This window comes from Zalophus californianus, chromosome 4, assembly GCF_009762305.2.
Source record: "Zalophus californianus isolate mZalCal1 chromosome 4, mZalCal1.pri.v2, whole genome shotgun sequence".
NCBI classification, from domain to species: domain Eukaryota; kingdom Metazoa; phylum Chordata; class Mammalia; order Carnivora; family Otariidae; genus Zalophus; species Zalophus californianus.
In genome coordinates, this window is record NC_045598.1 from 173,773,406 (window position 1) to 173,785,413 (window position 12,008).

The window sequence follows — 12,008 nt, forward strand, 5'->3', positions numbered from 1 at the left end:
TCTCGCTGCGCTCAGACTGTCAGAAGTAGACCCCAGACAACATCCCTTGGCCCCAGCTCCGCTCGTGCGCGCTTGCGCCCAACTCACACCGCGAAAGGCTGACGCGCCGAGATGCCCTTGGAGGGGAAACGGGTCCGTCCCGGCAGGAATGCGAGGCGCAGATAGGTTGCCCGTGAGATTCCGAAGCGTCCCCTAGATTCCCGAAGTCCTTAGGGCTCCTTAGCGTAGCAGTGCTGCGGGAACGCGGCGCCCGGAACGCAAGTTCACCGCACTGAGGCCGCAGGCGAAGGGCAGCGAGATCCCGGCCCGCCTTTACTCTAAAACGCCCGAGGGGAACCAGGGGGCAGCGGTTAGGGATCCCTTCCCGCCGGGAACGCCAGAGTCCCAGTTCCGAAAGTGACCCGCCCTGCTCCTGAGGGACTTCCCTGCGAGCGCCGCAGGGGTGTGCATTTCTCCGAGTCTGAGAATCCCAGCGAACGCCGGCCCGACAAGAGTTTAAGTCAGCTCCCGGGGCGTCTGTTTGTTTATTGGCTCTTAAGGGAAAAAGTTTGAGGATCTTTAACCAACCTCAGACCTGGCGCAAGCGCAAATCTCCGAATCTTCCCAGCAAGAGTCATCTAATTTCGAGTCGTTATATAAGTGGGGGCTCTTTCTCACCCTCCCTACCCCAAGCCCTCTTATTACTATTCCTGGAGCAAAACATATCTCGCTTTAAAAAAAAAAATTTTTTTTTTTTTTTTTTTTTTTTTTTTAGTTATTATTTCCCTGAGCCCAAAGACGCGGAGAAAGTGCGGCAGCGCCCTGGGCGCGTGGCGGCCCCACCCGCGCGTGGCCCCTCGAGCCGCGAGAGGGACGCGGGGTCTGGGGGGTGCCGCCCGCTCAGGACCAGCAGCCGCGCCCCACAGTCCCTCTGTCTGCCACTCCACGTGGTCGGGATCAACAGTTTGTTGAGCTCATCAGTGACACCTTGAACTTTTCATAAAGAAAATGGGTATTGCACCGGGAGGGTTTGGCCGCGGCCGCCTGGCCGGGTCGTGCTTAATATTCAATGATCTCGCTCGCGCCTCCCCCTCCTCCCCTCGCAGAAATTCCACCGAGTCCGTTACTGGGCTCAGACTTTTAAGTTAATTTACTGCCCCCCCCCAAATCTCGGCTAGTAACCAGTGCCTTTAGGGCCAGCCTCCCCCCCAGCTCCCGCCTGAAAATGACATTTCGCCGGCGTCTCCGGAGGGGGCTGAATTTCACTTTGTAACTTTCTGCGGAACCCGAGCCCGGGTGGCAGCTCGGGTGGTGGTATCGTATGCAAATACGCATGCTGACGTTACAGATCATGTGGGTTTTGGCGTAGATTCCCCACTGATCGAGACATTTTTTTTCCCCTTTTTTTTTTCCTTTTTTTTTTTTCTTTTTAAAATTTTGGCCACTGTTCCCGTACCGGGGCTTTTCCTGTCCGTCTGTCTGGCAGGCTGGCCGTGCCCCTCTTTCCCACGGAGCCCGAGCCCGGCGCCCGGTGGGGAGTGGGGAGTGGGTGGGGGGAGCCAGCAGAGTTCCATTTTGGAACGCCCGTGCCGCGTCTCCGCGCTCCCAGCCCGGGTCCCCGCGTCCCCAGCCCCGGCGCAGGTAAGAAACTTCGCCTCGGCGCCCCGCACCCCCCGCCCGGCGCCGCCAGCCCCGAGCCCCGCACGCCCGGCGCCGGCCACTCCAGCCCAACTTTCCCACCGCCGCCGCCGCCGCCGCGGCTCCCGAAAATGTGTTGTTAATGGGACTTGGCCGGGTTTGTGATTGGAAGGGGGGTGCGGAAGGGGGGGTGCGGGCCCTTTTTGCGGGTGGGAGGAAATAAGAGGATCCGGAGGGGTGGGAGATTTTTTTTTTTAAGAGTTTTGATTACAAGTTTGGATAAATGGGAGCCAGACCGAGGAGGAGGAGGAGGAGGAAAAACATGTCTACGTTTCCCTATGTCGACATAAGCCACAAAAAAATATGGCGTCCGCTTTCGACAGGGCGTTACGTAGACCCGACTCTGTTTTTATTTATTTATTTCGTGGCCGTCTCCCTCCCTCCGTGGCCCAGCTGCGGCGCTTTGTGCAAACGGGGCAGGTCCCGCGGGGACTCCGGCGGGACGTGGCCCGGCCCGGCGGGTTTGGCAGGCAGGGGGGCTGCGTGTGCGAGCTGCCCTCCCTCCCCCGCGCTCCCCTCTTCTCCCCGCTCCCGGTGACGATTCGCCGTACTGTGGTGGCAGGAAGCATGACGCCGTGGGTTGAGGCTGCCTCTCCTCTCGTCGCCGCCGGTGGCTGCGGGCGGCTGCCCGAGCTACCTGCCGGGGGCAGGGCGGGAGCGCGGAGCCGGCCCCCACGCCCGGCTCAGGTGGCGGGGCGCCCGCGTACCGGGGTGGGGGGGGGATCGGAGGGGGGAGCCCGCTGTCGGCCGCCGGCCGGCCCACGCCCGCGGCCGCCTCTGCCAGCCGAGCCCACGCTCGCCCCCGGAGCGGCAGCTGGCGCTGGCGTCCGCCCCACGAGAGAGAGGTTCATCTTTGTTGGTGTTGCGGCGTCTTTGTGGCTTCCCCAGGACTTGGTATCCTCGCCTTTGCAAACTTGCCCTTTCCCCAGCCGCTTTGCAGGAGGCTGCGGAGACGGAGAGGAGCGGAAAGTTGGGAACCAGTGAGCATCACAGGACCGTCCGTCCCCTTGGCCCCGTAGCTGTGCGGAGCTCGGAGGCGGAGGAGGAGGGTGGCTCGTTAGGCTGGGGAGAAAACTTGGGGAAGCCAAGTTGTGATTTGCTCGGGCTTCCACCTGATTGATCGGCTTCAAAGCCAGTGGGGTCTCTGCCTTCAGCTGTTTGGGGATGGCCTTTTGTTTGTCCGGAGGTGGGGGGGGGAGAAGGGGGGGAATAATGACTTTCCCTGGACCCATGTCCTTTGAAAGAGGCGTTATCCGGCGGGCCCGGGGGTCCATTAAGTCTTGTCAGGCCCTAGAGTTCTTCCCCTACCTGGTCTCTGACGATCACCGTATGTCCAAGTCAGCAGCTCTCCGGGTCTGAGGCGGGCCCCCGTTGGGCAGGTTTTTGAGGGGCAGGAATCCCTCCCCTTCATCCCTTGGGTAGCTCAGACCTCCCACACTTACCCTCTTAAAAGCACCGCGCGCGCGCGCACACACACACACACACACACACTCACACACACTCACACTCCTTTATGTAGAGCAGAAATTAATGCCTGTTGAAGTGAAGCGGGTGAGCTTCTGAGAGCTCTTCAAGATTTCAGTCAAAAGGTGATTTTCTATTTATGAGGGCCCTGAGTTTAAGCAGTTCAGTCCCAGGGCAGTAATGTCAAAAAGCATTTGGATGACAACCAAGTGGAATAAATATCTTGTAAAATGGCATGTTTAAAAGTAAAAATAGATTAATGGAGCCCTCAAGTGCTTGAATGGAACTAACATAAAGGTTTGATTCAAGTTTAAAGGGAAAATTATATAAAGCTATATACACATCTTCTTTTAAGGTGGGGGGGTAGGGAATCTACAAGTAAGATTTAAACGCATCACTGACACTAACTGGACCTGTGATCTGTGGGAATACTGTTGGTGTTGAAAAGCCACGCTTTGATTGTTCTTGTGTGCATGTGCACCTTCTGGCTAGGTTTGATGTCAGTGAGCATCCACCTGAAGTTAACAGCTCTTAAGGGGAAATTCAGAGGCCAGGGATTTAGGGTAAATCTGATGTATTAACCAATCCCCATTGAAAGGAAAAGATAAATGACAGTGTTTGTTGGTACTCAAGAAGGGTATTCTGATGGGAAGTGCAGTGTATCTTGACCTGCGGAAAGGTGACCCCCACCCCAAGTGTCTCATCTCCATTAGGGCCATGTGATTGAGTAGGATGCCATGCATTTGACCAAAAGAATAATGACAGTGTTTGATAATGGTTGCTAACGTTTACTGTTTTAGTATGCCAGGCACAATGCTTTAAATTCTAGGTGCTTTATCATTTAATTCTCACCCAAACCCCATGAGCTAAATACTATTATTATCTTCAGTTTACAGTTGAAAAAACTGAGGTTCAGAGAGGTGAAGAAATTTGCCCAAAGCTGCAGAGCAAAAAGTGAAGTCAGTGTGCCAAGCCAGGCCTTATTTCTTAGCCTTCAACACTCCCATAATGGCAGCTCTGGGATATGGGATATGGGGAGTCCTCATTAGTATGAAAAAGTAAAGGGACAGGTGTAGGTATGAAAAAGAAGGAACAGGGACCACTGCCCTGGGGTCTGAACTCCAGAAATTTCCTGGGCTTCATTCCTTTATTCATTTATTTAGCAGCTATGTGTTGATTTATTTGTTCATTCAGCAGCTATAATAATCATCCTAATGAGAGTGCAGTCATTAAACATTTTTATATGCCAAGAACCCTTATAAGTGCTTATGGTTATTTTGTCTTCACGACAACCCTGTGGGGTAAGTACTGTCATTCTGTCCCTTTTGTAGATGAGGAAGCAGAGGCACAGAGAGGCTCTCCAACTTGCCCAAGACCAAACAGTTAGTAAGTAGAGTGCCAGACCCCGGAACACACTCGCTTCACGCTCCAGCGCACTGCTCTAGACGCCGTAGAGATACTGGGGACGTAGAGCCCCCTACCCTCAATGCAAAACACTGCTCCAGGCACTAGGAGAGGTTGGCAGGATCCAGACCCCCTACCCCCTAGGAATCTGAGCAGCCGGGCAGGCCAAATCAAGCAGGATTAACTAAGTGCTGTAATTGAGAAGAGTAACTACTGCGGAAGCACAATGAAGGGCGTAATTACTGTGCTCGGAGGGAATCGTGGAGGATTTCCTAAAGGGGGTAGCATCTGAACTGACCTATGGAATGAGGAGGAACAATGTCTGGAGGTGTGTCAGAGAGGATTGCATTCAGCTGTTAGCAGCAGAAATCCTAACCACTGGCCACTTAACCAGAGGGGGCTTACTTGTGTCAGACAACAAGAAGGGTGGGTGGGACAATGTAGCACTGGGGACCCAGGCTCTGTCTTTCCACTATGCCATCCTTAGGTATGGGCCTTCGGCCCCAGGTCTATGTTCTTGAGGTGGGAAGGTGGTTGCTTCATCTCCAGGCTTCACATCTCCAGTCCAGGAAAGAGAAAGCGGGACGAGTGAGGCTTATAACATTTACCTAGTATGGCTTTACTGTTACATTTGGGAAGGGATGCCTCTCAGGGACTTCTGTCCTTAGTTCATCGGCCAGAGCTGTGCCGCCTGGCCGCCCAGGGAGGGTCGGTCATGCATTTTGGGGTAGGCACATTGCTGCCATGAACAAATTGGGGTGCGTGGTGGAATGGTTGTTGAGCTGGTGGATACAGTGTGTGTGGCCTAAGAGGAGAAGAGGAAGAAAGGTTTTCCTGGCGAAGGTAGAACTGCGTCCTGGGAGCCGTGCCTATTCTGCAGAGGTGGAGAGAGGAATGCAGGGAGGGTTGTGCAAAGAGATGATGCCAGACTTGGGGGTGGACGTGTAGGAGGTTGGTTTTTAATCCATAGGTACTGGGGAGCTACGGCAGGTTTCAGAGGAGGGATGTCATGTGTTTAGGAAGTTAATACTGACAGTGGTGTGCCTTGTTCAGACAAATCAGCTTGGCTCTTATTTAAAATAAAATGAGTTCTGGAAAGTTTTGGACCAAGGGACCAGTTTTGCCTTAGGGCAGAAAGAAGACAGAGTACATTAAGAAAGGGAGGGATGATGGGGAGATTTCTTTTAGGTCCTGCCAGTAGGAATCCAAGATTAACCTGATGTTAGTCAGCTGTTACCAGGAGATAACTAGCTCTCCCTTATCATATCTCAGTTAGTGAACTGAAAACCGTGGGGGTAGGTACCATTACTCCCCAAACACTACACTTGGCCTTTCTCCTGACCCTCAGACACCTGGGCCCTACCTGCAGCAGCAGCATAACTTTCTTCGTGACCCTTCACCTTTGCTTTATTTTTTAAGGATTTATTTATTTTAGAGAGAGCGAGAGTGCGTGCGCATGCACACACAAGCAGGAAGGGGGATGGAGAGGGAGCGAATTACAAGCAGACTCCCCAATGAGCACAGAGCTGAAAGCAGGGCTCACTCTCATGACCCTGAGATCATGACCTGAGCCGAAATCAAGAGTCAGACACCTAACTGACTGAGCCACCCAGGCGCCGTGCTTCACCTTTGCTTTAAATCAAGGGGATGACATCAGAGGGCATCAGAGGGCCTTCTGTCAGGTTCCCCACTCTAGATTCCTCCGGCAAGGACTCACATCCCTGATCCTCCGCTCAATTTAATAGCTTTATGACGTTGGGCTGTTACTTACCTCGCTCAACCTCAATTTCCGCATCCCGAAAATGGAGATTGTTCCAGTAGCTGCCTTATGGATTGTTGTGCAGCTTGAGAAGAAACTTATGAAAGGGCTTAGCAAAGCGCCTAGCCCCGTGTTCAGTACACATGTCCCGTTACCACCATCGTCGGCCCCAGTATCATCATGGTCACTGGCTCGGGACCTCTGGCGTGTGACTTTCTTGCATCCCTGAGGTGCCAAGTGGTTAACGTACATGGATGGTTATCACTGATTCCAAGACCCAGGCTGTCCCCATCTCGTTGCATTCTCCTCCCCCCTCCCCCATGCGCACCCACACTGGTTGGTGGCAGGTTTGAGCAACCACTGAAATGGAAAGCCTTCCCGGAATATCGCAGCGAGACCCTGGTGCGGCGCTCAGGTACCGTGATGTCCTGTGTCATGGTCAAATCCAGACAGCGCAGTTCTGAGAGGATGGTCGGCTACTCACATGCCCCTGTGGTAGACAGTAAAGTAGACATTGCTTTTAGTATTGAAAAGGTAGTTTCGTTTTTAACTGGGGGAAAAAAAAAATCCCTCCTGCTTCCCCTCCCTCACGCTTCTGTAAGGCCCCCACCCTACATCGAACAGGTTGTGATTTTAAGAACATCCACCCACAATCTGTTTCCTGTTCCTATGCTTATAGTCATGCGTTTGAGAAGGGTTGGTTGGCCATGGTGTGAGTGCGTGTGTGCAGGCATGTCGACCCCCAAGGAGAAAAACGGTCCTGAAAACAGTATATCAGTTCCCACCCAAACTTGAAAATGGAATAAAAAAAGACCAGAGTCAGAACCAGTTTTCTGGCTGACACCTCTCTTTACCCCCCTGGTGAACAGTTTACCTGTTAAAAGCCACAGTTCACACACTTTCTTCCTCCTTCTGCCCCCCTCCAGCCCTCTAGTACTAGAAACACTTAGTGGAGATTAAATCTTATTACACAGTGTTTCACTGCAATAGTAGTTACCACAGCGAGTCTGCAGTGAATGAGGTGCTTGTACTATTGATCCATGGGGGATCAATGTTAAGGAGTGTGACCAGGGCATTCACTTTGGCGTAAAAGATCTGTGGTACATTTTGGGGGTGTACAGGCTTGGTTTAGGATAGAAAAGTGAGAAGCATGTGTTTACTTTTGGGTTTAAAGCCATGCTGGGTTTACCCTCCAGGGGAAAACCAGCAAAATCCTGGGAACCATTTGCTGTCAAGTTCAGCGTGGGGAGTGGATTCATGCATCCCCAAGGCCTCAGAGAGTAGCCAGATTGAGTTAGCTCCTTCTTTGGGAGGGAATCCTCCCTGTTGGGGGCCCAGGACAGACTCTGTGGGAGAGAGAAGGAGTCTGCTGTTGAGAAAGGGAATAGAGAAGACGTCAACAAGAGTTCTTGTTGGCCCGGTGGGGAGGCTGCCACGGCAGCTTCTAGACTCCAAGACATCTGCGGAAAACCGAGGAAGGACCAGCAGTCTAAACTGAGGAGGCAGCATGCGTGCACACATTCATGTGCAAACACGAGAGTTGAAATCAGTGTTGCAGAAAGCCTCCAGAAAAACACTCCTTGGTGGGGCTGACATTCATGCCCGCCCCCAGCTGTCTTGACCCTCACCCCCTGCCTTGTCTACTCCGACTGGTGAGATGGAACAATTACAGAGTTCCCTATACGCCCAACCACACTGCAGACACATGGTGTTGCCGCCTTAAGAACAGCAACACTCCCCCAAACGGAAAGCCTCCTATGTTCCAGGCACTCTGCTACACACTTTCCTTTCACTTTTGGCATTCAGTGTGACCATGAGGAGTGCTTCGAGAGCAGGAGTGTAGCCCCATTGCAAAGCCAGGAAACCAAAGCTCAGAAAGAAAGGTTAGGTACTAAAGAAGGTAGCCAAGTCAGGATTCAGACTCAGATCAATCTGATCCCAAAGCTGATGCTCTTCGCTGTCACCAGGTCTTTCTGAAGTCTTCTGGAGGTGCCCCACCCCAGGCTGGGAGGAAGTCTGGACAGAAGGGACATTTCAGAACGTGCTTCTGGGCAGTCTGATTGCTTTTCTGCTAAAGGGGCATAGGGTGTGGGTGTGCATGCATGCATGCATGAGTAGGGGTGTGTGTGTGTATGTGTAAGTTTAATCAAAACAGAAGAGATTTCCAAATCCATGCTTCTTATCCTTAGTCCCCCAACTCCCCCCTTCCCAACCCCCACACCAAGAAAGACAACTCTAAAGCCTCCATCAGTGTCTATAACAGAACATTCTTCAGGGGGCACTGCACCCTTTCCACCCTCTCCTTGGCTGTTAGGAGAAGGAATCCCAGTGGCTACAAGCTGCACTTGGGGACCGAGGAGACTCTGGGTGCTACTCTGGAGATGCTGAACGCCCTTGGCAGCCAATGGGAGAAGGAGACGGAGGGAGCAAGCGTTGGGAGGGTGGAGATGGCTGTGTTGCTGTTTTTATACAATAAAAAGAGGATCATTGTAATTGGGAGCCCTTGAATCATAACACGTCTGCCTATGGCTCTCTCCAGCTGCAGAGCCATTTAGTTAAATAACACACAGAAAACTCCTTTCAGCCGATATTACTTTCCCGCTGTTCTTAAAATACAACACTGAGCTGAATTGCGGTGACGACAAAGCCACCTCAGGCTCCCCCAGCCCCTGGGTGTACCCAGAGCCCCCACGGAATCTCCCTGGCCTGTGGAGGAGGACATTTAGAAATTATTTTCATTTATACTGCCCCCTTGCCTTTTTGGAAACAGCTCTTTAAGATACTTGCACACACAGTCTGGTGCGAGCTAGATGTCACAGCCAAGTTGTTTATGGGGGGCGGTGGCCCAGAAGGGGCAGAGAGAGGCCAGCATGCCGGTGCTGGTGGGGATGGGGTGTATCTTTGCCTTTTGTTGGGGGGCAGTGGGAAATGAAGAGATATGGACTGACGGCTAGAAGCTGGAAAAAGAGACTGCCCCCGGCCAAGAAATTGAGGGGAAGGGTTGGGCAGTGGCTGCAGGCAGGAGCAGAGAGAAACGCAGACCCTCACCTCACCTCCCCTCACAGAGCGACGAGGGTTCATTATCCTGTAGAAAGGCCTGTTACTTTCTTCTGGGGAACTTTGTGTTACAGAATTAATTATGAGCATGCAGTGAACTTCTGCCAGAGCCAGAAGACTTCACATTGTTTCCAAGAGCAAGGGCTCTTAGGCACAGAGCGCCACAGAGTGGAAACCGTTTGGCTCACCCCGCGGGTTAATGGTGGACATTCCAAAGATGGAGGGCTGTATTCGGCACTGTGACATTGAACATGGCCTGACTTCACTTTCAGAAGTGGGATTTATGGGTCTAAGAGTACAAAGTCTAATGTCCTTTGCGATCTCTGGAGGAAGATGTTGGGGAGCAGGGGATGAGTCTAATAGCAGCATGGTGCAATAGTAGGATCAGGGAATGTCCTAGCTAGAAGAAACTTCAGGGAGCACCGAGTCCATCTTAGGGAAATCGAGGCACAGAGAAGTAAGTCAGTTTGCCCAGGAGTACACTCTCATCTGGCAGTATATCACCCTTCCTCGCCTATACGGTGTAGCTTACAGCTCTTATATCCTTGCACCTTCCCTAACCACTTCCTTTCCCACTTCTTTTCCTCTGTCTGGCCAGCAAACACTCAGCACCGGCTGGAGGAGGAAAAGGGCATCCCTGCCTGCAGGAAATTCTCTGTCATTTGGCATTTAGCAACCATAGTGGTCCTCTTGGTGACACAATAGGCACCATGCTGAGCACCTTTTGTGGGTCAGCTCATGCAAGTCTGAAGAGATAGAAGAACTCTTTTTTTTTTTTAATGTTTTATTTATTTATTCATGAGTCAGAGAGAGAGAGAGAGGCAGAGGCAGAGGGAGAAGCAGGCTCCCCGCCCAGCAGGGAGCCCGATGCGGGACTCTATCCCAGGACCCTGGGATCATGACCTGAGCCGGAGGCAGACGCTTAACCATCTGAGCCACCCAGGTGCCCTAAGAACTCTTTTATCTCCATGTAACAGGTGACAAGAGCAGAGTGGAGCGGGAAGCCCTTTGTCCAAGGTTTCTGGGAGCCAGGCAGCCTTCTCCCGAACCCGGGGCTCCTCCATCCCTGATGAGAACTCCTGGCCGAGCCGCCAGCCCGTGCTGAGGATAACACAAGGATGTGCGTGCATTTGGGGCTTGACAGAGGGCTTTCTCGTGCATAGTCCCCCCCCCCAATTTATTGAATGCCACCTGTGTGTAGGCTCCTGACGCCATCACACCATAGCCCAGGCCGTTCGTGCAGCGACCCAGCTGAGCAGGTGGCATGAGGGTGGAGCCAGGACTCCAGCACAGGTCCGTGGAATCCAAGACTGGAGCAGTTTTAGCCATATCGGGCATGCTGCAGCCATAACTCCCTGATTGAGGGTCCTCTCTGGGCAGGAACAGGTCACTTAGGGACACCAAATAACCCTAAAAGTCCCCCTAAAATTAAAGGAATTGAGGCACCTCCAGCTAAGCAGCAGATAACTTATTTGAGCCTATTTAAGAAGTACCAGTTACAGTTTAGGGGGTGCTGTGTGCCAGGCCCTGTGCAGCTCTGTACACGGGTGTTAGCATTAGCCCGAATTTTAAGAGAGCTTAAGGTATCACGTACATCCCTTAAAACTCACCCATTTATAAAGTGTACAGTTAATTGAGTATTTACAGCTAGTGTATTTACAGCTATACAACCATCCCAACAATCTCATTTTAGAACATTTCCATCATCTCAAAAAGAGATCCTGTGCCCATTAGCCATCACTGCCCAGCCCCCTCTGCAGCCCCCCGGCCCCCAAGCCTTAACAACCTAATCTACTTTCTGTCTCTACAGATCTGCCCTTGCTGAGCATGCCATATAGGAGAAACCATATAATACGTGGTCTTTTGTGTTTAACTTCTTTCACTTAGCATAGGGTTCTTGAGGCTCATCCGTGTTATAGGATGCATCAGAACTTCATTGTTTTTATGGCCCAATAGTATTCCATTGTGTGCCTATGTCCGCAAGGGCCGCCATAACAAAATGCGGCAGACTGGGTGGCTTCAACAACAGATATTTATTTTCCCACAGTTCTGGAGGCTGGACGTTCAAGATCAAGGTGTCAGCACATTCGATTTCTTCTGCAGCTTCTCTCCTCGGCTTGCAGATGGCCGCCTGCTCGAATGACCTCACGTGGCCTTTCCTCGGTGCACACGCATCCCTGGGGTCCCTCTATGTGTCCAAATTTCCTCTTCTAAGGCCACCAGTCAGATTGGATTCGGGCCCACACTAATGGCTTCGTTTTAACTTAATCACCTCTTCAAAGGCCCTATCTCCAAATACAGTCACACTCGAGGCTACTGGGGATAGAGCTTCAACATATGAATTTGGGGGCAGGGATACAGGTCAGACCCTATTTCGTTTATCCGTTCACCTGTCAACAATTGGGTTTCTACATTTGGGGCTTTGTAATAATGCTGTTGTGAACACGTGTGTAATCAGTGTGGAGGTGTGTTTTCACTTCTCTTGGGAAGATACCTAGAAGTGGAATTGCTGAGTTAGAGGGCCACTTTATGTTTAACTTTTTAAAAGATTTTATTTATTTATTTGAGAGAGAGAGAGAGAATGAGCAGTGGGAAGGGGCAGAGGGAAAGAGAGGGAGAGGGAGAAGCAGACTCCCCGGTGAGCAGG

The 12,008-nt window shown here is 52.0% G+C and overlaps 1 protein-coding gene across 1 annotated transcript in view; it reads left to right on the plus strand.

Annotated features, from left to right (window-relative positions):
• Nucleotides 1–881: 881 nt before the first annotated feature.
• Nucleotides 882–12,008, plus strand: part of ZHX2 (zinc fingers and homeoboxes 2) — a 154,168-nt gene continuing 143,041 nt past the window's right edge. Inside the window, exon 1 of the mRNA XM_027598089.2 lies at nucleotides 882–1,620. The gene's annotated coding sequence lies outside the window, so the exon portion shown is untranslated. The remainder of the gene's footprint in view (nucleotides 1,621–12,008) is intronic.